Source organism: Monodelphis domestica, chromosome 3 (genome assembly GCF_027887165.1).
Source record: "Monodelphis domestica isolate mMonDom1 chromosome 3, mMonDom1.pri, whole genome shotgun sequence".
Classification (NCBI taxonomy): Eukaryota; Metazoa; Chordata; class Mammalia; order Didelphimorphia; family Didelphidae; genus Monodelphis; species Monodelphis domestica.
Window position 1 is genome coordinate 77257327 of NC_077229.1, and position 22561 is coordinate 77279887.

At 47.5% G+C, this 22561-nt stretch overlaps 1 protein-coding gene across 5 annotated transcripts in view; it reads right to left on the reverse strand.

The window, feature by feature from the left end:
- Window positions 1–19418, reverse strand: part of LINGO3 (leucine rich repeat and Ig domain containing 3) — a 40238-nt gene extending 20820 nt beyond the window's left edge. Inside the window, exons 1-2 of one of the 5 annotated variants that reach the window (XM_016432223.2) lie at window positions 19062–19418; window positions 22–207 (exon numbers count right to left, since the gene is read on the reverse strand). The gene's annotated coding sequence lies outside the window, so the exon portion shown is untranslated. Of the gene's footprint in view, window positions 1–21; window positions 664–16963; window positions 17902–18645; window positions 19035–19061 lie in introns of those variants that run through there. The other 4 variants (XM_056822215.1, XM_016432222.2, XM_056822214.1 and 1 more) reach the window with 4 other exon arrangements.
- Window positions 19419–22561: the final 3143 nt, after the last annotated feature.

The window sequence follows — 22561 nt, forward strand, 5'->3', positions numbered from 1 at the left end:
CAGAGAAACAGAGAAGCTTACCCAAGGTCACCAGAGGGGCTGGACTCTAGGAGGTCAACGTAGGTACAAGAATTCCTACCAGAGAAATGACAGAGAAGGAGGCAAAGCTGAGTCCAGTTCACTCCGAGGAAAGATGCCTGCTCTGTCCTGGAGGCTCAGCACCTGCAGCTTAGCTCTGCGCAAACTTCCCATGTCTTATTCATGACCCTGTTTAGAAAAGGCAATTTTCAGGCAGTAGAAGAGAAGGTTATGGCTATTTGAGGGCGAAGGGGACAAGACAGACAGACAAACACAGAAAGAGAGTCAGAGACAGAGAGGCGAGAAAAGAGATAAAAGAGAGAAGAGATAGAAGAGAGAGGGGGAGAAAGAGAGGGAGAGAGGGGGGAAGAGGGAGGAGAGAGAGAAGGAGGGAGGTGGGATGGACAGAGACAGAGAAGAAAGGGAAAGACAGGCAGAGAGGGGAGAGACAAGAGACAGAGAGAAAGCAAGAGGGAAGGAAGGAGAGGGAGGGAGGGAGAGAGAGAGAGAAGGAGGGAGGTGGGAGATGGACAGAGTCAGAGAGGAAAGGGAAAGAGAGAGGGGAGAGAAAGAGAGAGGGAAGGAAAGAGAGGGAGGGAGAGAGAAAGAGAGAGAGAGAGAGAGAGAGAGAGAGAGAGAGAGAGAGAGAGAGAGAGAGAGAGAGAGAGAAGGAGGGAGGTGGAATGGACAGAGACAGAGAAGAAAGGGAAAGACAGAGAGGGGAGAGACAAGAGACAGAGAGAAAGCGAGAGGGAAGGAAGGAGAGGGAGGGAGAGAGGGAGAGAGAGAGAGGGAGAGAGAGAGAGAAGGAGGGAGGTGGGGGATGGACAGAGACAGAGAGGAAAGGGAAAGAGAAGGGAGAGAAAGAGAAAGAGAAGGAGAGAGAGAGAGAGGGAGAGAGAAAGAGAGAGAGGAGGGAGGTGGGGGATGGACAGAGACAGAGAAGAAAGGGAAAGAGAGAGAGGGGGGAGAGACAGAGAGAAAGCAAGAGGGAAGGAAGGAGAGAGAGAGGGAGAGAGAGAGAGATGCTTTCCTTTTTCCTTGCTTGTGAATAAGTCTTGTCAGTGTGCCAGGGGAATGGGGGTCACTCATTGGTGGCTGCCCTAAATGAGGAGAGGATCCCAGAGACATCCAGCCCTTCCTTGCCTGGGCCAGAATCCATGTCTCAAATAGCAGGCTACCTGCCCAAGTACAGAAGGGGTAGATGGAATGTCACACTCTAGTGGCTCCCTCTCTGAGGGAAACATCCTGCTGGAAACTGGTGAGAACTTATTTCCCCAAGCTGGAACATTCTAGAACTTTTCATATATCTTAGAATGTCAAACCTAGAATGGATGTTAGAATATAGAATATTAAAGCCAAGAGTATCCTTAGAACAGAGAATGTCAGAGCTGGGAGGGCCTTTAGAACATAGAAACTTAGGCTTATGAGTTCCCTTGCAACATAGAACAGAAAATGTCAGAACTGGAGGGCAGACCTTAGAACTGTGAGATTTAAAATGGTTGAGGTCTTAAACTGTAGTGATTAAAATAGTGGAAGATGATCCTCATCAGAGATTCTCCAAAAGGATTTCTCCAAAAGGATATATATCAAGAGATTCTGCTTTTTCTTATATAGGGGTTTTTCTCCCATGTCACCTCCCCTAAGTCCCTACATCTACCAATCACTGTAGATGCTTTCCAAAGGACTGCCCATCTAAATTCCTGCTAAGTCGACCAATCTCCTCAGTAAGTCTGAATCAGAAAAAATGCTGCTGTGTAGACCAATCTCCTCAGTAAGTCTGAATCAGAAAAAATGCTGCTGTGTAGACCAATCTCCTCAGTAAGTCTGAACAGAGAAAACACAGCTGAGTCAACTAATCTCATCAAGAGAAAACTTGCCCGACCCTTTCAGGTACCTAACATCCCATTGTATCAATTCTAAAAACAGGCCTGGCTCAAAGAACTCCTTGCCCCACCATAAGCATGGATCCAAGTACTTTCTTTGTTTAGCAAGGAGTTTTCTCCCCTAAAGCAGTCTTAAGTACGGTTGGAGTAGAGGTCCTCCCATTTCTGATCCTGGCGAGTTCTCACATAAAAATGGGGAATGTTTCTCAGAAGAGAATTTGTTCCAATTAAGAATTCCCCGATGGGGAAATTTTTAACATTCACAAGTCTGAGAGATTTCAAGATTTACAGAACCCAGACTGTCAGAACTGGAAGGTGCCTTAGAACACATTGTCAAAGCTAGAGATACCCTTGATATTATGCAGAGATCAAACTTGTGGACCCTACTGCTACAATAGAATGCAGCTGAACTAAATGAAAATGTAATTGGGAAACGTTTAACAAAATAAATAAAAATATGATACAATGTAGATAATGTTAATTTGTGGTTCCCAAATCAATATGTAGCCAGCAGGGGTCTGTTTCTCCTTGAGAGTGATGCCACTGGTAGGGAAATCAAGATCTGGAAGATGGAATTCGCTTCCCCAAGGTCATGTAGCCAGGTTAGAGCACAATCAGGACTGGAACCCAGATTTCCTAACTCCCAGGCTGGAGTACTTTTTGTTGCATCATGCTTTGCCCAAGACTCATCAGCAGAGTTTGTGTGGGAGCCAGAAACCTGGACATCCAGTCTTCCTGCCAAGAGCTATGGCTTGGCCCCAGAATTCAGCCTCTTGCTGACCTCCCTACCTTCCAAAACACACACACACACACAGAGCTCTCTCCTTTTCTCAGAGCTTTGTATTCAAATAACAAGGAAAGAGTTAAACATTTGGGGCCAGGAGGGACATGAGGAGAATTTTGAGTTAAAAAAAAAAATAGGCCACAGCTTATGTGGTTCCCCTGCCAGGCACCTTGGGATCAGCTGCCCTATGTTCCAAATTAATAATTTTAGAATGTTAGAGCTGGAAGGGACCTTAGAGATCATTAGTCTGGCCCTTCAACTGACAGATGGAGGCTCTCAGACCCAGAGGGGTTAATGGACTTGCCCAAGGTCACACATGAGTTAGTGGCAGAGACATAACATGAACCTTAATCTGCTTACTCGTTGTCCAGGGTTCTTCCTGATTTGGATTGTTGTTTAGGGATGAGAGGCAGCACTCTGTAAAACCCAGCCTGAGAAGTCTGTATGGTCTCAGCCTAGGGCTGCCTTAATTTCTCATAACCTAGATCAAATTTTCTATCTCTGAGTCTCAGTTGCCCTATGTGTAAAATGAGGAAGTTGGACAATATTATTTTTAAGTTCTGTCATTCTGTATTCTTCTTCCCAGCTCAGTTATTCTCTGTTCTAAGGACCCTCCCATCTCTGACATCCTCTGTTCTAGGATTACCCCCAGCTCTAACGCCCTGTGTCCTAAGGGTTCTCCCAGCTCTGACAATCTGAGTTATATATTTTCAATTTCTTTAAAACTATGTGTCTCAAATGCTAAGCTGCTATTAAAAACTGGGCTCCCATTTCTATGTCTTAAAGAACCTAGACAAGCCAGAAGAAAGGCTACAGGTTGGAGATGGAGATGATGAAGAAGTTCTGCCTTTGGCAGGGCTGAGAATTTGGAGCTGGGGGGCTAAGGAACAGGGATGGGAAGAAGGTGCCAGAGACAAGTTGTCAATGATCTCAGTGATGACAAATAGGCCAGGATGTTCTAGGACTTGAGTGACCGGAGAGAAGGAAAGTGAAGCAGGGCAGATCCCAAAGACCTTGGTTCCTAGGTCCTGGAGGATGCTCTCTACCACATCAGGGCTGGGGAAGAACAGACTGAGCTGTGGTCCTCCTGGCTGCTCCTTTTTGGGTTGGGCTCCTGAGTCCCAAGGGTAAGTGTTGGAATTTGGTTGGGTTTTTTTGGGGGGGGGGAATGTTGTTATTTGCACTCTCAGGTGCAAAAGAAATTTTAAAATGTAATCTATTTAAATGGGCATCTCAAAACTTACATCCTGTAGGCATTTCAAACTCAACATGTCTAAAACAGAATCTCTTTTCTTCCCCCTTGCCCAAACTCTTCCCTCTTCTTCCATTGTTTCTGTTGAGGGCACCATCATCCTTCCACTGACCCAGGTTGGCGATATCAGCATTATCCTTACTTTGGGCCTCCTCATTTAGCCAATGAGTTGCCCAGATCTCACTGTTCCAACATCTCTCACATCCATCCCCTTCTTGCCACTCGCACAGCAGCCACCTGGGCTCCAGCCCTACTGCACTGGCCTCCAAATTGGTCTTTCTGCCTCACATTCTTTCCCCTTACCAAATCATCCTCCATTTGGTTGCCAAAGTGATTTGCCTGAAGCACAGGTCTGACAGTGACATTTTCCCACTCAATCTACTCCAGGCTCCCTCCTGACTCTAGAATATAGTATAAATTTCTCTGACATCTAAAGCCTTTCAGAAGTGAAAAGCCTAAGCGAGCCAGGCTTCACTGTCTAGACTTCATATCATGTCCTGGCAGGGGCACCATATTTCCCTTCACCCTGTGATGATCAGTTTCCATTTCTGTGTTGTCTCCCCCAATTAGAATGTAAGCTCCTCCAGGGCAGGGGCTGTAATTCTTTTTGTTTGTATTTATATCACTGGCACTTATAATACTTGGTGCACAGAAGTGCTGACATTATACATTCTTTCCCCCTGTTCTATGATCTTACTGAAGTTCTTCAAACACCAATGACCATCTAGATTTGGGATGGTCTGGGTTCAAATCTAACTTCAGACACTTCCTAGCTGTTGTGACCCTGGACAAGTTACTTAACCCCCATTGCCTAGCCCTTACCACTCTTCTGTTTTAGAGTTACTAGGATAGAAAGTGAGGGTTTAAAAAATTAAACTAAATTTTGTAAGAAAGAAACTCAAGGGGAAGATCCCAGGGTTTGAGGCCAAGAAGTAGCCCCTAGTCTACTTTATAGAGAAGTAAACCAAAACCCAGGAAAGGCAATGAACTTGCCCAGAGTCATGCAGAATTTGAATCCAGATTCTTTGGCTGAAAATCTGGCAGGGAATGAGGTCTCTGTCCTGCTTCTGCTCCTTACTGATGGTGAGTTCTTGAATGATCATTTTTCTTCATTTGGCTTTGGTTTCCTGATCTTACACAGTGAGCCCCTCTGGCACCAATGTTCCATGTTCCCTTCTAATGTCCTCAGAGTAAATGTGGCAGAATGGAATTGAAAGGAGGACTTGGGTTGGAGTCCTTGCTAAGTCATTTAGACATTTATCAGGGGTCTCATAGGTGCCAGGTACCATATCAGGCATGGAGAAGACCAAGACACAAATGAAGAGTTCATGTCTTCAAGGAGATCACATTTTACTGGCAGGGACAATGGGGGGGAACCTGGCTTGGAAGCTACTTCCAGTGTGACCTTGGATAAGTCATTTTACCTCTTTTGGTTTCTGTTTCCTCATTTTTAAAATGAAAGAATTGGACTACACAGCTTCAAAGGACCCCTCCAGCTCTGGGTGATATATAAGCACACAAAAGAGATAAAAATTGTACCAAGTGATAGGGATAGGGAGGAAAGAGAAACATGCCCTCCCAATTATCATGCTATCTCCTATATTCTTTCAACTTAATAAATGCTTATTATTATGCTCATTAAGTGTTTACTATGAGGCATCTAGGAGGTGGTGGATAAAGCACAAAACCTGGAGTCTGAAGGACCTGGGTTCAACTCCAAATTAGATACTTCCTAGCTGTGTGACCCTGGGCAAGTCACTTAATCCCATTTGCCTAGCCCTTGCTCTTCTGTCTTAGAGTTTTTACTAAGATAGAAAGTTTTTTTAAAACCCTTACCTTCTGTCTTAGGATCAATACTACATATTGGTTATAAGGCAGAAGGGTGGTAAGAGCGAGACAATGGGGGTTAAGTGACTTGCCCAGGGTCACACAGCTAGGAAGTGTCTAAGGTTGGAGTTGAACCCAGTACCTCCCACCTCTAGGCCTGACTCTATCCACTGACCCAGTTGCCCCCCAAAAGTTAGGTTTTTTTAAAGTGTCTAAATATATGTATAACCCAGTGAAATTGCTTGTCAACTCCAGGAGTGGGGAAGGAAGAAGAGAGGGAGACAACAAGAATCATGTAACCATAGGGAAAAAATTTTTTTTTAATTTTAAAAGTATTATGTTTTGAGTACAGTGACTTACATACAGTAGGTACTTAATCGATGCTGTTAAACTTCATTTAAAATTTTTTAATTTAAAAAATTTAATAAATAAAAACCCACCTTTCTTTCTCTCCCTCTCATCCCACTGAGAAAAAAGAAACATTAAACCCATGTAATAGATATATGTATAGTAAAAAAAATTCTTGCATTGGCCATGACAAAAAGAAAATGAATATGACTTATACTGCACCCTGAGTCCATCGCCTCTGTCAGGAGGACCTGGTTGGTTAGTTTCATTCTGAGTTCTCTAGAATCATGGCAGGTCATTGCTGTTACTTTAAAATGCATCTCATCCTCCTAAACTAGCTCAGTTAAGCATTTAAGCCCTGGCTACCTCAAGTTCCCCATCTGTAAATGGGGACACCAGCAGCATCTACCTCCCAGGATTGTTGTGGAGATAAGGGAGATAATACATATAAGATAGCAATAATAATAGCTACCATCCATATAAAGCTTTAAGGTTGTGGCAATTCTTGATTTGGGAACTGCCAGCCACATGTGGCTCTATTCCTTTTCTTTTTCTGACCTGATTTTTAAATTATTTAACAAATAATTATAAATTAGGATATCGTCTCAAGACAATTTAAATCTTAATAAGACTTGAGACACATTTCACATGCATGTTATCTCTTTTTGCCTTCACAACAACCCTGGGAGAAGGGACTGTTATTTTTTTTTTAACCTGCACTTTCTGCCTTAGTAACAATTCCAAGACAGAAGGGCAAGGGCTAAGCAAACAGGGTTAAATAAGACTTGCCCAGGGTCACACATCGAGGAAGTATCTGAGATTCCATTTGAACCCAAGTTCTTCCAAATCCAGGTTTGCACTCTATTGACTGATTCACCCAACTGTCCCTGGTAGGTGCTATTATTATGATGGACATTTTACTAATGGGGAAACTGAGGCAGAAGCAAAGTCCAGGGTCACACAGCTAGGAAGTGTCTGGGATCCCATTTGAACCCAGGTCCTCCCAAATTCAGGTCTACACTCTTTCTACTGAGCCACCCAGCTGTCCCTTGGTAGGTGCTATTATCATGACTACCATTTTACAGATGGGGAAACTGAGACAAAGGCAAAGTCCAGGGTCACACAAGCTGATAAGTATCTTGGGCAGGATTTGAACTCAGGTCTTCCTGACTCCAAAGGACAGTGGCTACTGAGCTGCCAAGCTGCTCTAGATTTCTCTTACAAACCTTCAATGGTAATTTCGGCATTGGCTCTTATCCTCATTATCATTTTTTGGTGGCCTTCCTGGGGACTCTGCAAACAGAAGGTGCTCAGTAAAGTTCCTCTGATCCACTGATTCGTGGATGGCAAGGGGGAGGCCAGGAGGTTCTTTATTGATCCCAAACTGGACCAAAGACAAATGTTTCAAGGGCAGAGCCCTACCCTGTACGTTCATCTTTATGCATGATCTGCTGCAGAGGCAGCCAGGGAAGGGTCACTGCTGCAAGGGGAGTCACCTGCCAGGCAGGAGGCTGGGACATCTGACCTCCTGGGAGCTCGGCCACACCTTGGGCTGCCTCACTGGGCTATTGATCTCTGCTTCCCCAGGCTCCAGGAAGAGTCTCATTCCTCTTCTGTCCCAGAAGGACCAAAGTCCCAAGCTCACAGGGAAAGAGAGAGAGAGTGAGAGAGAATTTGCTGAGTCCTGAGCCTCTAGGATGTCTCTAGGATGTCTAGGAGAGGCTGTCTTTTGGAGATTCTGCCCCACTTTTCTTCCTGGCCTGTGGCCCCATCCAGGCTCCTTGCGCTGTCCTTGTCATCCCCTTTTCTGCCTTTCAGTCCTTCCCCAGGAGCTGATCACATCTGCCAGCACCCCCAGGGAACCCTGGACAGCTCCATCCTCCTGCCTCTTCCTTAATGGAATGGGACAGAGGAGCAGAGGGGGCTGAATGCTGCCAGCACAGATGGCCATGCTGGGAGGGCTCCAGGCAACAGGAACCCTTTCCTTCCCCCGGGAAGGATTTAGGGGAAAGGAGGAGGGGGCAGGCAGAAAGAAGGAGGCTAATGGGGATTGGGGAGGGCCTGGCCTCCTTTCTTCTCCCCCTGGCTTGACACAGCTGCTTCCTTCCTGGTACTTCCATGCCTCTAATCATTCTCCCACCAATCCTGGCTCTGACTTCATAAAGCCTATCTCTGATCATAAAGCTCTAATGCCCCCAGTGGACTCCCACTGTCCACAGGAGTGGACCTTGGAGGTCATCTCTCCTGGACTTCTTAACTATGGTCCCAGAAAGGATTTGTAAACAGATTCCAGGGGCTCTGTGGACCTAGATGGGAAAAAATTATATCTTTATTTCAATTATTAATTCCCTTTGCATTTTAAAATATTATTCTAAGAAGTGGTCCATAGAGTTTCACCAGACTGCCAAAATGTTTCACTGCAAGCACGCATGTGCACACACACACACACACACACAAAACCTGGAAAACTTTCATTATTTTACAGATGAGGAAATTGAGGCAGGAAGGGAACAATGCTTTGTCCAAGGTCTTAGAGCTAAGAAGCAAAACTGGGATTTGACCTTGAGTTCCTCTGACTCCAAACCCACTGCTCCAACTCCTCAGCCTGGTCATCTACGACCCTCCATGCTCTGGCCACAGCCTCCCTCTGCTGCCCTGCCTCAACCCCCTCAACATGGAACCTTCATTTAAGGTCTTCTTACTTCCCCAGGAACATGGCACCTGGGCTTTCTTCCCTTTGAACCTTTGTTTGGGTTTGTTTCTTTTGTCCATAAAGCCTTCTCTGCTTTTCTTTTTAAATTTTTTCAATAAAAACATGTTTATTTATTTTCTCCCCCACCCAATTTTTAAAAAAAAACCCTCACCTTCCATCTTGGAATCAATACTGTGTATTGGTTCCAAGGCAGAAGAGTGGTAAGGGCTAGGCAATGGGGGTTAAGTGACTTGCCCAAGGTCACATAGCTGGGAAGTGTCTAAGGCCAAATTTGAACCCAGGACCTCCTGTCTCTAGGCCTGGCTCTCAATCCACTGAGCTACCCAGCTGCCCCCCCCCCCCATTTTATTAAAAGAAAAACAAAAATCCAGGGTAACAGATATAGCCAAACAAATCCCTGCATGTCCAAAAATATGTATGATTCTGCACCCTGCATACATCGATTCTGGGCCAGGAGGTGGGTCTTCTCTGTTCTTTTAAATCCATCCTAACTAACCTTTAAGCCCCAGCTCAACCCTCACCTCGTCCATAACACCTTTCTTGACCATCAGAGGCCTCTCATTTGACACTGAGCAGAAAAGGGTCTGGCCTTGAGAGCTCTCTCTTTTGAGTCTATTTGTCTTGTGTCTCACCGTAGTGCAGCAGAAAGAACCCTGGAATGGAAGCACGGGGTCTGGGTTTGAGTCCTATCCTTGCCATTTATCCACTGTGGGGAGCTGGGCAAGACACTTCCCTCTTAGAGGCTCAAATTCCCCATCCGTAAAATGGACATAATGACGTTGCCATTACCTATCTCTTAGGGTTGTGATAGAAAAACAAAAAGTGCTTTTTGTGAAATGAAAAGTGCTATAGAAATGGAAGCTATTGATTCAAGTGTCACCTTCCACCTGAAGCCTCTTTGATCCCCTGAGCTGATACTCTCCCTCCCCAAACTACTGTCTATTCATTTTGTATAATTCGCTCTTTCTCTCCCCCCCCCCCTCTCTCTCTCTCTCTCTCTCTCTCTCTCTCTCTCTCTCTCTCTCTCTCTCTCTCCCTCTCCCTCTCTTTCTTCCCCTTCCTTCTCTCTGTTTCTTTTAAATCCTTGCCTTCTCTCTTAGTAAGAACAGCTCTAAGACAGAAGAGCAGTAACAGCTAGGCAATCAGGGTTAAGTGATTTGCCCAGAGAAACACAGTGAGCAAGTATCCAAGGCCACATTTGAACCCAGGATCTCCCATTTTCAAGCCTGTCTCTCTATCCACGGTGCTACCTGCCACCCCTGTAGTGGGTTCTTAAAAAACCCTTATTAGTTGATTGGAATACTTTGCCTGTTTTAGTGGAGTTAGACAAGGCAGTCAAGAAAGTCAATTCAAGTCCAAGTTACATTTAGAAAGAGGTGAAGTGATTAAGACCATCAGGGTAATTATTTAGGGGGTAGAGTATGTGGCCTGCAGTCAGGAAGACCTGAGTTCAAATCTAATCTCATATAATTACTATCTGGGCAAGTCATTTAACCTCTGTGTGCCTCGGGTTCCTCAACTGAAAATGGGGATCGTAACAGTATCTACCTCCCAGGGTTGTTGTAAGGAACATAAGCACTTAGCATAGTGCCTGGCACATAGTAAGATAAGCTGTTAATAAATGCTTGTTTTTCTTCCTTCCTCTTCCTCTCTTCCTTCCTCCCTCCTTCCTTCCTCTGTCTGGATCCAACCATATTTAGAACAAGGCTCTAAGTTAAGGTCTACAGAGGCATATGTAGATAGATTTCAGGGAACTAATGAACTTGGATAGGAAAAACATTACATTTTTGTTTTCATTAACCTCTGAAATGTTTATTTTTATTTACGATATTTTATTATTTATTAATTTAATTGTGATTATATTTCTATTAATATTTAAATATTATAGTTTTTATTATCATTTTTAAACCCTTACCTTCTGTTTTAGAATCAATACTGTGTATCATTTCTAAGGGAGAAGAGTGTCAAGAGGTAGGCAATGAGGGTTAAGAGACTTGCCCAAGGTCACATAGCTAGGAAGGGTCTGAGTCCAGATTTGGATACAGGACTACCTGGTTCTTAATTTCTTCAGCCACCTAGCTACCTCCAATTATTATAATTTTTAAACCCTTACCTTCTGTCTTAGAATCAACATGAAGAGAAGCAAGGACTAGGCAACTGGGGTTTAGTGACTTACCCAAAGTCATACAGCTAGGAAGCCTCTGAGGTCACATCTGAACTCACATCCTGCCAGCTCCAGACCTGGCTCTCTATCCACTGAGCTATCTAGCTGATCCTATTTCCCACACTTATTTAAAAACATGACTCTGAAAAAAAAAAGGGTCCAATCCACAGGCTTCCCCAGATTGCCTGTGGGATCCAGGACACCAAAAAATATTAGGACTCTCTCATGTGGAGTACAGTGGTTGGTTCTGGGTGTCGGGACACTGACATGCTGGAGAACATTCAGAGAAAAGAGAATCTGGAAGAGTCTCTGCAACCCTTAAAGGACTGTCTCAATAACAGCTTTTCTTTTTGTTCCTCAGTCTCCCTGGAGGGCTGGCCTGAGAAGCTAAGAAGCCCCCTCCACCACAGAGCCCCTTTGCCACCTAGATTTATCCTTTGGCATCCCTGTCCTCCCAAGTTCCTCATTCAAATCCAAACCCTTGAGGATGAAACACCTAAAGGAATTATGACCCAAGGACTCAGCAGATCCCTTTTGGAAGCTAGTTCTAGGGCAAGATCAGGCAGAAATAGGACTAGGAATATTGAAGAGAGGAGAACAATTACAGAAAGTTCAGAGGGCCTCTAAACTGGGAGTCTAGGGACCCCTCACCCCCAACAGACAGACACAGACAGACAAGGGCTCTCTGGGAGCCAGAATTGATTCCTCAGGGGTGCCTTGCTAAGTGATTAGCAGTTTAACCCATGAGCAGGCAAAGGAAGCTGAGATTCTAAGAGTGGAGGTGATGACGGAGTGCATTCCAGGCTTGAGGAATCTAAGCAACAAAGAATCCAGTTGTGGGCTGGGCCAGAGTGTAGAAAGGAAAGAAGTATGTTTATCACCCCTTTGCCTCTCTTTTACAAAGGAAGAGAAAATAACTCACGAAAGCCCAGTTCCAACACGAGTGTTCGAGTCCTTGCTCAAATGCTTTCTAACTAGGGGACCATTATTACAGCAAAATTGAAAATTTTTACATCTGTAAAATGGGAGCAATAATTCTGATACTTGCCTGTCTCAAGGGATCATTTTGAGGAAAGTGCTTTGTACATCTAGAATCTCTACAGAAATGTGAATTGAACAATGTCAGAACCAGAAGAGAAAGTTTTCACATTGCTTCATACCTGGGTTTTCACTGATAAAAGGAAATGCCAGTGAGGAAAACTCCCTCCACCAGACAAATCGGCAACTCACTTGGAACTTGCATACTCCGAGAGTTTTGGGGTGCTGGGGTGGGGCAAACGCTAGAAGTTAACAGACTTGCCCAGAGTCATGTGGCGTGTGTGTGTGTGTGTGTGTGTGTGTGTGTGTGTGTGTGAGGAGGCAGGATTTGAACCCAGTTACTCCAGGTTCTACACTCAGATCCATTTAAATCACAGAATGTCAGAGCAGAAGGGAACTTGGAGAGATCATCCAGTTCCACCCCCTCATTTTACAAATGAAGAAACTGAGACTCAAGGGAGATGGAAGAGAAAAAAAAGGACTGTGACCCAGATTCCATGCTACAAAGTAAAATAGATTAGAATATCACCACTACTCCAGTCTCCAAATCTCACCCCTGTCCCACCTGCCCTTTCTCTGTCTGCCTGTGAACCCCAATTTGGGGGATGAGGGTTTCAGGGACAAAGGGATTGGTACATTGGTTGCCCTGGATTCCCAACCCCTTCGGGCTTTAATGTTAGAGCAACTCATTAAATGCTTAATTAGCTACCAACCAGAACCTAATTTAAGCATCTTAACCCTTGGCATACTACTCAACCCACTTTTTACAGCCTCTGCTATGTTGGGAACTGGGGGAACTCTGCTGGAGGAAATAGCTGAGAGTCCTAGCCTCGATCTGGACACTGTTCCCAACTTAAGGGCTTCTTCAAGGGCATCAGAAAAGTGCTGGAGACCAAAGGATGGACCATAGGAACAAAGGAGGTAGAGCTGGAAAGGATCTTGGGAATCATCTGAAACAACCCCACATGGTACCAAGGAGGAAACTGAGGAAAAGAATTGACTTGACACAGTTAGGCAGAAATGGGGGGGAGGTAGTTTAGGGAGTGCAGTGGATACTGTCAGGTGTGAAGTCAGGAAGACCTAAATTCAAATCTGGCTCTCAGACATGCACTAGCTGCATGACTCTGGGCAAGTCACTTAAACTTGTTTGCCTCAGTCTCCTCTTCTGTTAAAAAAAAAAGCTGGAGAAGGAAATGGCAAATATTCCAGTATTTCTTCCAAGAAAAATCCCAGATGGGATCATGAGGAGTCAGACAGGACTAAAAAAAATGATTGAAACCAACAACAACAGGAGGGATGGACTCCTAAGGGGAGGCTGCTCAGCCAGAAGGATCCACTTCCAGAGCTGACATTAACTCCCAGATGACCTCTCAGAGCAGGCTCTGCTCTGGCTGCCTCAATTTATCTCAGTCCATAAAACAGAGAGAAACCATTCTCCCTTAGAAGGGTAGGACAGTAAAGTACTCTGAGTGCTAGCCAGGGAGGAGCAGGCACAAGAGCGTGACTCAGGCAGAAATTTTTGTTGGGTAGCAAGGATAGACCCTTCTTTTCCATCTGTTCATGGCCTTCAAAGCACTTCCACTGCTGCTAACTCCAAGACCTGCGAGAGCGGTGGCTGGTACCCCCCCCATTTCTTTTTTAACTTTTTATTTACTTTTGGCACCTCCATCTATTTATTTATTAATTTTGGTACCTCCATTTATTTTTTATTTTGGGTGCCCCCATTTATTTTTCTTACTTTTTATTTATTTTTGGTACCTCCATTTATTTATTTATTTGTGGTGCCCCTATTTATTTTTTTACTTTTTATTTACTTATTTTTGGTACCCCATTCAGAAAAATGAGAGGTAAGGGTTAGGCAATGGGGGGAGGGTTAAGTGACATGCCCAGGGTCACACAGCTAGGAAGTATCTCAAGCCACTGGTACCCCCATTTTATAGATGAGGGCACTTGAAGTAAAACAAGAAACAGCTGGAACATCATGGAAAGATCTCAAGATTGGGAGTCAGAAGACTCCAGCTCAAATCCCAGCTGTGTTGCTTACTGGTTCTATGACCTTGGACAAGTTCTCCTCTGGACTTCACCTCAGTTTCCCTATTTGTAAAATGACTGGGTGGGACTAGATCAGAGATGTTAAACATATCACCAGTTAACTAATACAGCCCTCAGTGCTCCTCGGCACAGCAGAAACCACAGTAAATGATAATTGGGAAATATTTAACAAAATGAATAAAATTCAATTGGGGATAATGTGAATAAGTGATTTTTGAGGTGGACGTTCTTCCTGATCCTTGTATAAAGTTTGGTGGGCCCTCCTTTCTATTTGAGTTTGACACTACAGACTAGAGGTCTCTTGCAGCTCTAAAAATGCCACCGTGACATCAATTCAAATCCTGGTTCTGCTACTTATTAGCTGTATGCTTTTGGGCAAGTCACTTAACCTCCACGAGACTCAGTTTCCTAAAATGACTTCTACAGCCCCTATTGGCTTTCAGCCCTATGATTCGTCCAGTCCCTTGGACTCCTCAACCAATGTCCATTCTACTACCCTGACCCATAAGTCAGGGATGACTTTGGCTCCCATGTTCTCCTGGAAGAGACTCATACAGAGCTGAATTTATCGGACATTCACTGATGCAAACTCTGATATGTGGGGAATGTTGAAGGACTGGGTTGGCCCTCCAGGAGGTGGAGGGGGGATAAGATCCCCTCAACACAAAATGAAGGGATGGATAGGATACCCAGGACCAGAGGCAAGACAAGGCCTTGTGTGACCCTCTTTGCAATCACTGAGCCTCAGGTGACCCGACTAATCCCCAAATAAATCCGGGCTTTCTATGGAGAAGATAATTTCCTGGTATTAAAAATAGGTGAGTCCTTCCTTCCACTTCTCCTGATCCCTGATTTGTGTCCTGGGCAGCTGCCTGTCCCTGGTCCCAGCTCTGGGACGGAGGTTGTACCAAGACCGATGCCTCTTCCCAAGGGATGCAACGTGGTACACTGAACTGATGAACAAAAAGCACTTATTAAATGCTGACTGCACACCAAGCTGTGGGGACACAAATGTAGACTGAGACAGACCCTGTGCCCAAAGCTTATATTCTAGGGAGGGAACGAGCAGATATAACACTGGATTTGCAGTTAGAGGACCCAAGTTCTAATCTTGAATCTTCTACCTGTAGGACATCAGGCAGATCCTATCTATGCCTCTCAGGGACTCGGCTCCTCCTTCAGTAAAATGTTCTCAGAGCTCTCTTCCTGTTCTAAATCCTACAATCCTAAAATGGTGTCCCCCTCTTGGACAGAAGGCTTAGGGTGACCTGATGGAATTGGATGGATACTTGATAACTCTTAACCTAGATCCTGGAGACAGGGGGGGGGGTTGTTATTCAGTCATGTCTGACCCTTCTTCATTCCACTTGGGATTTTCTCGGGAGAGATACCAGACTGGTTTGTCAATTCCCTCTCCAACTCATTTTATAGATGAGGAAACTGAGGCAAGAAGGGTGAAGTGACTTGCCCAGGGTCATCCAGCTAGTATCTGGGACTGTATTTGAACTCGGGAAGATGGCCCAGAACTCAGTCCACTGTTCAAGTGATTCTCTCCTTCGAGAGAAAAGGAAAGAAACTGAGAAAGGGACTAGAGTAGGGACTAGGAATTGTTCCAGTGCCCTGAGTTGGAGATTGGGTCCTCTGGGTTCTGGCCCTCACCAACTCACTCAGAGAACCACAGAATTAAGAGTTGAAAGCGACCATCTAGGATGGAGATCTTAAAGATGGTGGCCAGCTAGTTCAATAGCTAGAGCACAAGCCCTGGAGTCAGAAAGGCCTGAGTTTGCAGCAGCTGGGTGACACAGTGGGTGGAAAGCCAGGTCCAGAGATGGGAATTTCTGGGTTCAAATGTGACCTCAGACACTTCCTAGCCATGTGATTCTGGGAAAGTCACTTAACCCCTATTACCTAGCCCTAACCATTCTTCTGCCTTAGAACCAAAAACATAGTATTGATTCTAAGATGGAAAGTAAGGGTTTTGAGAGAGAGAAGAAAGAAGAAAGAAGAAAGGAGGAGGAGGAGGAGAGGGAGGGAAGGGAAAGGAAGGGAAGGGAAGGGAAAGGAAGGGAAGGGAAGGGAAGGGAAGGGAAGGGAAGGGAAGGGAAGGGAAGGGAAGGGAAGGGAAGGGAAGGGAAGGGAAGGGAAGGGAAGGGAAGGGAAGGGAAGGGAAGGGAAGGGAAGGAAAAGATGTGTTTGAATAGTGCCTCAGACACTTTCTAGCTATGTGATTCTAGGCAAGTCTCTTCACTTCTTTTAAGCTTCAGTTTCCTCATCTGTAAAATAGGAATAATACTACCAGCACCTCCCTCGATGGGCTGTGAGGATCAAATGAGCTAAATTATGACAGCACTTTGCAAATCTTAAAGTAATACATTGTCAGCTTTTGAGGATTGCCTGATTCAACGTTCTCATTTTCCAAATAGGGAAACTGAGCCCCAGAGAGAGGAAATTAAAGGGGTCACAGAGACAGTGAATCAAAGAGCTGAGTTTCAAACCTGGGTTCTCTGACTTCAAATGCTGTGGGAGGCCACATAGCCAGCAAATGGCCAGAGTTAAAAGCCAGACCTCATCTGAGCTTAGGAAAAAGGCTAGAATTTAACGTTGCTGCAGATAAGCCTCAGAAGGGATCATTCAAATCAATGTATTTATTGAGTACCTACTGCTAGGCATTGTGAGGAATACAGAAGAGGTAGAAGGAATTGTGGATAATGGAGAGTAGACTGTATCTTTATCTCCTCTTCCATTTCTCTCTTACCCTAATTTTTTTGGATCTATTCACAGGTCTCATTTATGTACCAAAGGGAAATATCATTAAAGATCATTATTTCTGTGGGGGGAAAAAGATACCTTCCTACCAGCCTCTCCTACCCCCCATTCCTACCTCGGTGACTTTGCTCAGGCTCCTGAAAGGGTCTTCTTCCACCTCTTCAAGTCCCACCAGTCCTTTAAGGCCCAGCCAAAGTCCCTCCTCTTCCAGGAAGCTTTCCCTGAAACCAGCTCTTCTGGACCACCCAGGCCCCACAATCTGGCACTTAACCTGAGACTGTAGTAACACTTTCTCCCTTATTTCAGAAATTATACAGCTTGATCATCCAACAGGGCTGCAAGCTCTCCATGGCCATCATCTTTTGTCCTCTGACATTGCCTAGCGCAGGACAGGGCAGGACAAATTGTGGCTGTTTAATAAAGACTTGTTGAATGACTTTCCCCCCTTCATCTCCCTTGGAAGCTACCCCTCAGTCTGCTCTTTGGCCTTGCCCTGCCCCAAATCTCTCTCTGTCCCTCCTTTCTCCGCCCCAGGGTTCTTTCTCCATCCCTGTGCTCTTAGTGATCCTGGCTCTTAGTAAGGGATGAACTCAGCCTCCAGTGCTGAAAGGGATGTGGCCAGGTGGGGAGAGGTGTTCCTAGAGATCCTTCATTCCCTTGACCTGCCTCGGGCCTGTGTGTCCCCAGCATCTTCCCATGCATGCTTGCTTGGTTTCTTGTTTTGCTGGGGGGTGGGGGGTGGAGTACAGTGCAGACTCAGCAAGCCCCATTCCCTACAGCTTGCTGCCAGCCAGCACCAGCCTCCCACCCCAGCAGAAGCCCTTTCTAGTTTCTGGAACAAGAGTTCCAAGCCTCTGCCTTGCACCAGCTCCCTCCTTAGAGGTGGGCAAAAAGAGAGAGAGGCAGGAACTCCCCCCCAACCCATCCTTACCATGGCTCCTTAGAGGAAAATCCCCAAACCTGAGTGGGCACTGGTCCCTAAGGCCCAGGACATGCCCTAACCTACAGCTGGAATGGGAGCAAAGGGCCACGGGAGGGTTGGCCCTGCTGAGACTGGAACCCAAAGTTTCAAGTGGGGTGAGGAATAAAAGATAATGGTGAGAGGAAAAGGGAAGGGAGGGCTGGGAGAAGGGGAGCCAGCCCCTCTGACTGCACCCAAACAAGGAGGTGGCCCTCCTTGTTTCCTTAGCGAGTCTCACACTCAATGCAGCCTAGAGCCCCACAGACATTTCAGCACCACCACAGGCAGCCAGCTCCCAGCTTTCTGGAGAGCTCTTGGGGGGGGGGGGGGTGAGGGAAGAAACAGGAGCAGCATAGGGGACAGAAAGCGGAAGGGACAAGAGGAGGAAGGGATGGTGAGGTAGGGAAGTGGGGTACCTCAGACAAGATGAGGGAGGAAGCGGGAGAAGTGCGGAGAGGGGAGAAGGAAAGATGGGAGAAGGGGACCCCAGCATGGAAGGGGGAGTTTTGGGGCTGGGTGGCCCGGACTCCCCGTCTCTGTCCCCACAGTCCACCCTGGCACCTGGTTACTAAAGCAGCCCCACAAAAGCATCCGGACACTCCGGGCACCTGGGAAGGAAGTCTGAGGCGAGGGGGCAGCTTTCCCATTACAGGGCTGTTCCTGGACCTCCCCGCCCAGCTCGGACCAGGGACGCAGGCGCGGGCACTTAGCACCCCGGGCACGGAGTGGTGGGCACTGTCTCTGCTGGAAGGATGGGGGGAATGGGGGAATGGGGGAAGGGGAGCACCTGTAGGGCTCCCGACCCCTCGCCCCTAGCTGGGGCTCTGCTCACTTACCTCAGCTGCTGCTCCTCGTGGCTGCCGCGGCTGCCCCCGGCTCCCCGCAGCCCAAGCTGGGGGCGGGGACGGAGGAGCCGGAGCGGGAGCCGGAGCCCGAGCAGAAGCTCGCTGCCGCTGTCACCACCACCACCACCACCGCCGCCGCCTCCCCCCACCCCGGCCCAGCCACGCGCCGCGCGCGCTGCCGTGCGCCCGCCTCCCCCGCGCTCCCCGAGCCGCCTGCCTGCCCGCGGTCTCGGTCTGCGGAGCCCAACTCCGGTGCTGGGGCCGGCGCGGGGCGGGAGCCTGGGGGGGGCGGGGGGAGCGGTGCGGGCGGGCTGCTGCAGCAGGGAGGAGCGGGGAGGGCCCGGCCCGGCCCCCCAAGCCGACCCGAGCCCTCGGGCTCTGGGCAGGCAGGCTGGCAGGCTCCCCACCTGTGTCCGGCCGGCCCCCGCGCGTGCGTGTGCGTGCCTCCCACGCAGAGCCCCGGCCCCGCAGCCGGGACCGACCCTCCTCTGAGCAGAGCCCGGCAGAGGGCGGGGGTGCGCGTGCTGGTCCTCGTATGAGTGTGTTGGGGGCATTGGTGTGACTGCGTTGCGCACACTTGTTAATGCGGTGCGAGGCTGCTGATGCCGGGGGTCTGGCATGCAATACGTGTCACTGCATGTGTGAGTGGGCACTGCGTGTGGATGCCCGCACACAGTGCAGCGTGAGTGTGCAGATGCTTGGGGGGCTGAATCTGAGCGTGGCAGAGTGTTTGTGCATTGCGTGAGGCCGGGCATGGTAGGTCTGGATGCTTTTCTATAGGTCCGTGTTGTCTCACCTGAAAGCGTGTAAGCATCTCGAGGGCAGAGCCCGTCCCTCTTCCTGCCCCCAGCGCCCAGCACGGCGCCGGGCACGGAGAGTCTTGATAAGTGCTTATTGAATTAGGTGTTGAACATGGGGCGAGGGAGAGGGGCATATCCTAACATTTAGGAAAAGCCAAATTAAAAAGAGTTTCTCGTTGGCATCCCACCTTCTCTAGGCGCCCTCATTGCACGTCCCAGGGAGATCATTACCTCCTACCCCCATCCTGATTCTACCAGGGCACATGCCCCAAGGGAAGCGTTTGGGTGATGAGGAAATTCTCCCTTAATACCTGTGACATCAAGGGAGGGCTGTCTCTCGGAAGTCTTGGGATAGTAGGAATGGGGTTCATTCATTCATCAGTGCTGAGCTCTGTGCTTAACTCTGGGGTGTATATGTGGGGAGAAGTGCAAAGTTTAGGCAGGGCACCCTCCTTTCCCTTTCCCTTCCCCCCCCCCCCCCAGCCTCTTCATGGAGTTCACAGTCCAGTAGATGGGTGCTTACTAATTCAGGACTTGGTTGAGATTCCTCGGGAGAAGGAAGGAAGGGAGGGAATAAGCATTCATTAAGCCCATAATAAGTGCCAGACACGTGCAAGGGCTTTACAGACATCTCTGTGGAGTCCCCACAGCCATCCTTGAAGGGAGAGATCATTATGGAGAAGGGAATCACCTTCCATATCATCACCAGAAGCAGCTGCTGGCCAGTTGCCAGCAATGTTCAGATAAGTTCCACTGGGAACCATAACCTTTTTTTAGGGAGACAGTTTCTGTGGCCAAGGAGCCAGTCACCCTCACCAAGAGACAGACAGCCAGCTCCCTTCCACAGGGAAGGAAGATAAACCAGGCTCCCCGAAGCAGCAGCATCGAGGCCCCCTGAGGGAGAGACAGGCCACGGTGTACTCCAGGAAGGTCAAACCACTGCCTTGACCATTCTGCTCCCTTCCAACCCTGGAGGAGGCAGCCCAGGAACCTGAACCCAGGAGCTTTGGGAAAGGCTCTTCCAGCCCTGTCAAATGCTTCAACATCAGAAACCAATATGATTTTATCAGTGGAAATGACATTAAGGAGTAGACATTGCCATCTGCTTTATGGCTGCACCCCAAGGACCTTAGGGTCTGACTTGCAGCTGAAACCTTCCAGATGTGTTGTCTCCCTCATTAGAATGTCAGCTTTCAGAGAACAGGGGTTATCTTACTTTTCTAAGTATATCTCTAGGATTTTGCACATTAGAAGCACTTAATAAGTGCCTGCCTTCCTCCCTCCCTTCTTTCCTTCCTTCCTTCCTTCCTTCCTTCCTTCCTTCCTTCCTTCCTTCCTTCCTTCCTTCCTTCCTTCCTTCCCCCTCTTCCTTCCTTCCTTCCTTCCCCCTCTTCCTTCCTTCCTTCCTTCCTTCCTTCCTTCCTTCCTTCCTTCCTTCCTTCCTTCCTTCCTTCCTTCCTTCCTTCCTTCCTTCCTTCCTTCCTTCCTTCCTTCCTTTCCTTTCCTTCCTTTCCTTCCTTCCTTCCTTCCTCCCTCTTCCTTCCTTCCTGAAAGAATCAGGGAGGGAATGTGAGGGCAGAGTTTTTGATGGCATACATATAGGGGACTGATATTCCAGTTGGTTGGTGAGGAGGGATGGTTGGAGGGGGCTCACATCATTGTTCCTCTTTTTGGAGATCTGGAATGTGGGTTGAAATGTGAGCCTTTGGGGCTGGTTTCTGCTTTCCTGTCTCATTCACAGCTCCTTAATCTCTGTGAAAATGCATCCTGCTAGCCCTCCCTGCAGAGAGCCCAGTAATGTACCAGTTTGGGCTCATCCTGTCTTCTTCTCCCAGCCTTAGAGGTTCACAGACTCATAGACCAAGAGCTGGAAGGAACCTCAGGGGTTATCCAGTCCAACCAGAAGAGGCAAGTCTCCTTCTCCTATTATCTCCGCCTCCAACTTCCTGGGTGATTTGGGGTAGGTGACTTCTCTTCCCTGGTCGTCAGCCTCTTCATCTATGAGGTGAGAAGTTTGGACAAAATGAGCCCTTCCACTTGGCACGTTTCTTCTTCTAAGGCCCCTCCCGGCTCTCGTGCTTTCTTTCCAAGGCACCTTCTAACTCTGACATTTTATCTTGTTTGTTCTAAGGTTCCTCTCTTCAGCTCTGACATTCTGTGATTCAGTTCAGGGGCTTGGCTTAGCCTTAGCCGGTCTAGCCAAGAGCGGGGGCAGGCATCTCCCCCCAGAGTGCCTGGGCCTGGGAAGTGGGTCCCATTGGCTGGGTTCCTAATTAGCATCTTTGTGAATGATCCAGGGTGGGAAGAAACAGCCGGTGCCTTACTCTCAAGGCTGCCATGGATATTGCCAACAAAGGAACCCAGACAGAGAGGAGGAGGTGAGAGCCATCAGCAGCAGGGGGAAGCATGTTCAGAGGCCAGGAAGCTGTGCAGAGGAGGCAGCATTCTTTGGTGAGCCTGGGACTGGAGGCCAGTAGCCAGAACCACACTATGGCCAGGAGACAGAGGAAGCAGATCTAAAGTGAGCCAGCAGCCACTAGAGTCTGGTGAATGGGAGGGTCGAAGAGACAGCTGGGGGGTGGGGGTTCAAGGGGATGAGTCAGAGTCAGGAACTCTTGTGATGCTTTATGGATCTCACAGAGTGGAAAGAGCTCTAAGGCTGGAGTCAGATAGACATGGGTCTGTATCTTAGTAGCATTATCTACTCTGAGTGAGTCATTTTATTTTGCTGAAGCTCAATTTCCTCATCTGTCAAATTAGAGGGTTGGACTAGATGGCTTCTAGGGATCCTTCCAGCTCTAAAGTATGCTCCTGTTGGGGGGGAGCAGCTGGGTAGCTCAGCGGATGGAGAGCCAGGTTTAGAGACAGGAGGTCCTGGGTTCAAATTTGACCTCAGATACTTCTTAGCTGTGTGACCCTGGGCAAGTCACTTAACTCCCATTGCCCTTACCACTCTTCTGTCTTAGAATCAATAAATAGTATCGATTCTAAGGTAGAAGGTGAGGGTTTAAGTTTTTTTTTTTAATAAAGTATGCTCCTGTGAACTATTGGAATAGAAATGCAGAAGAAAACATGATTTATCACTTGTTTATATAGCTGCAGGAATG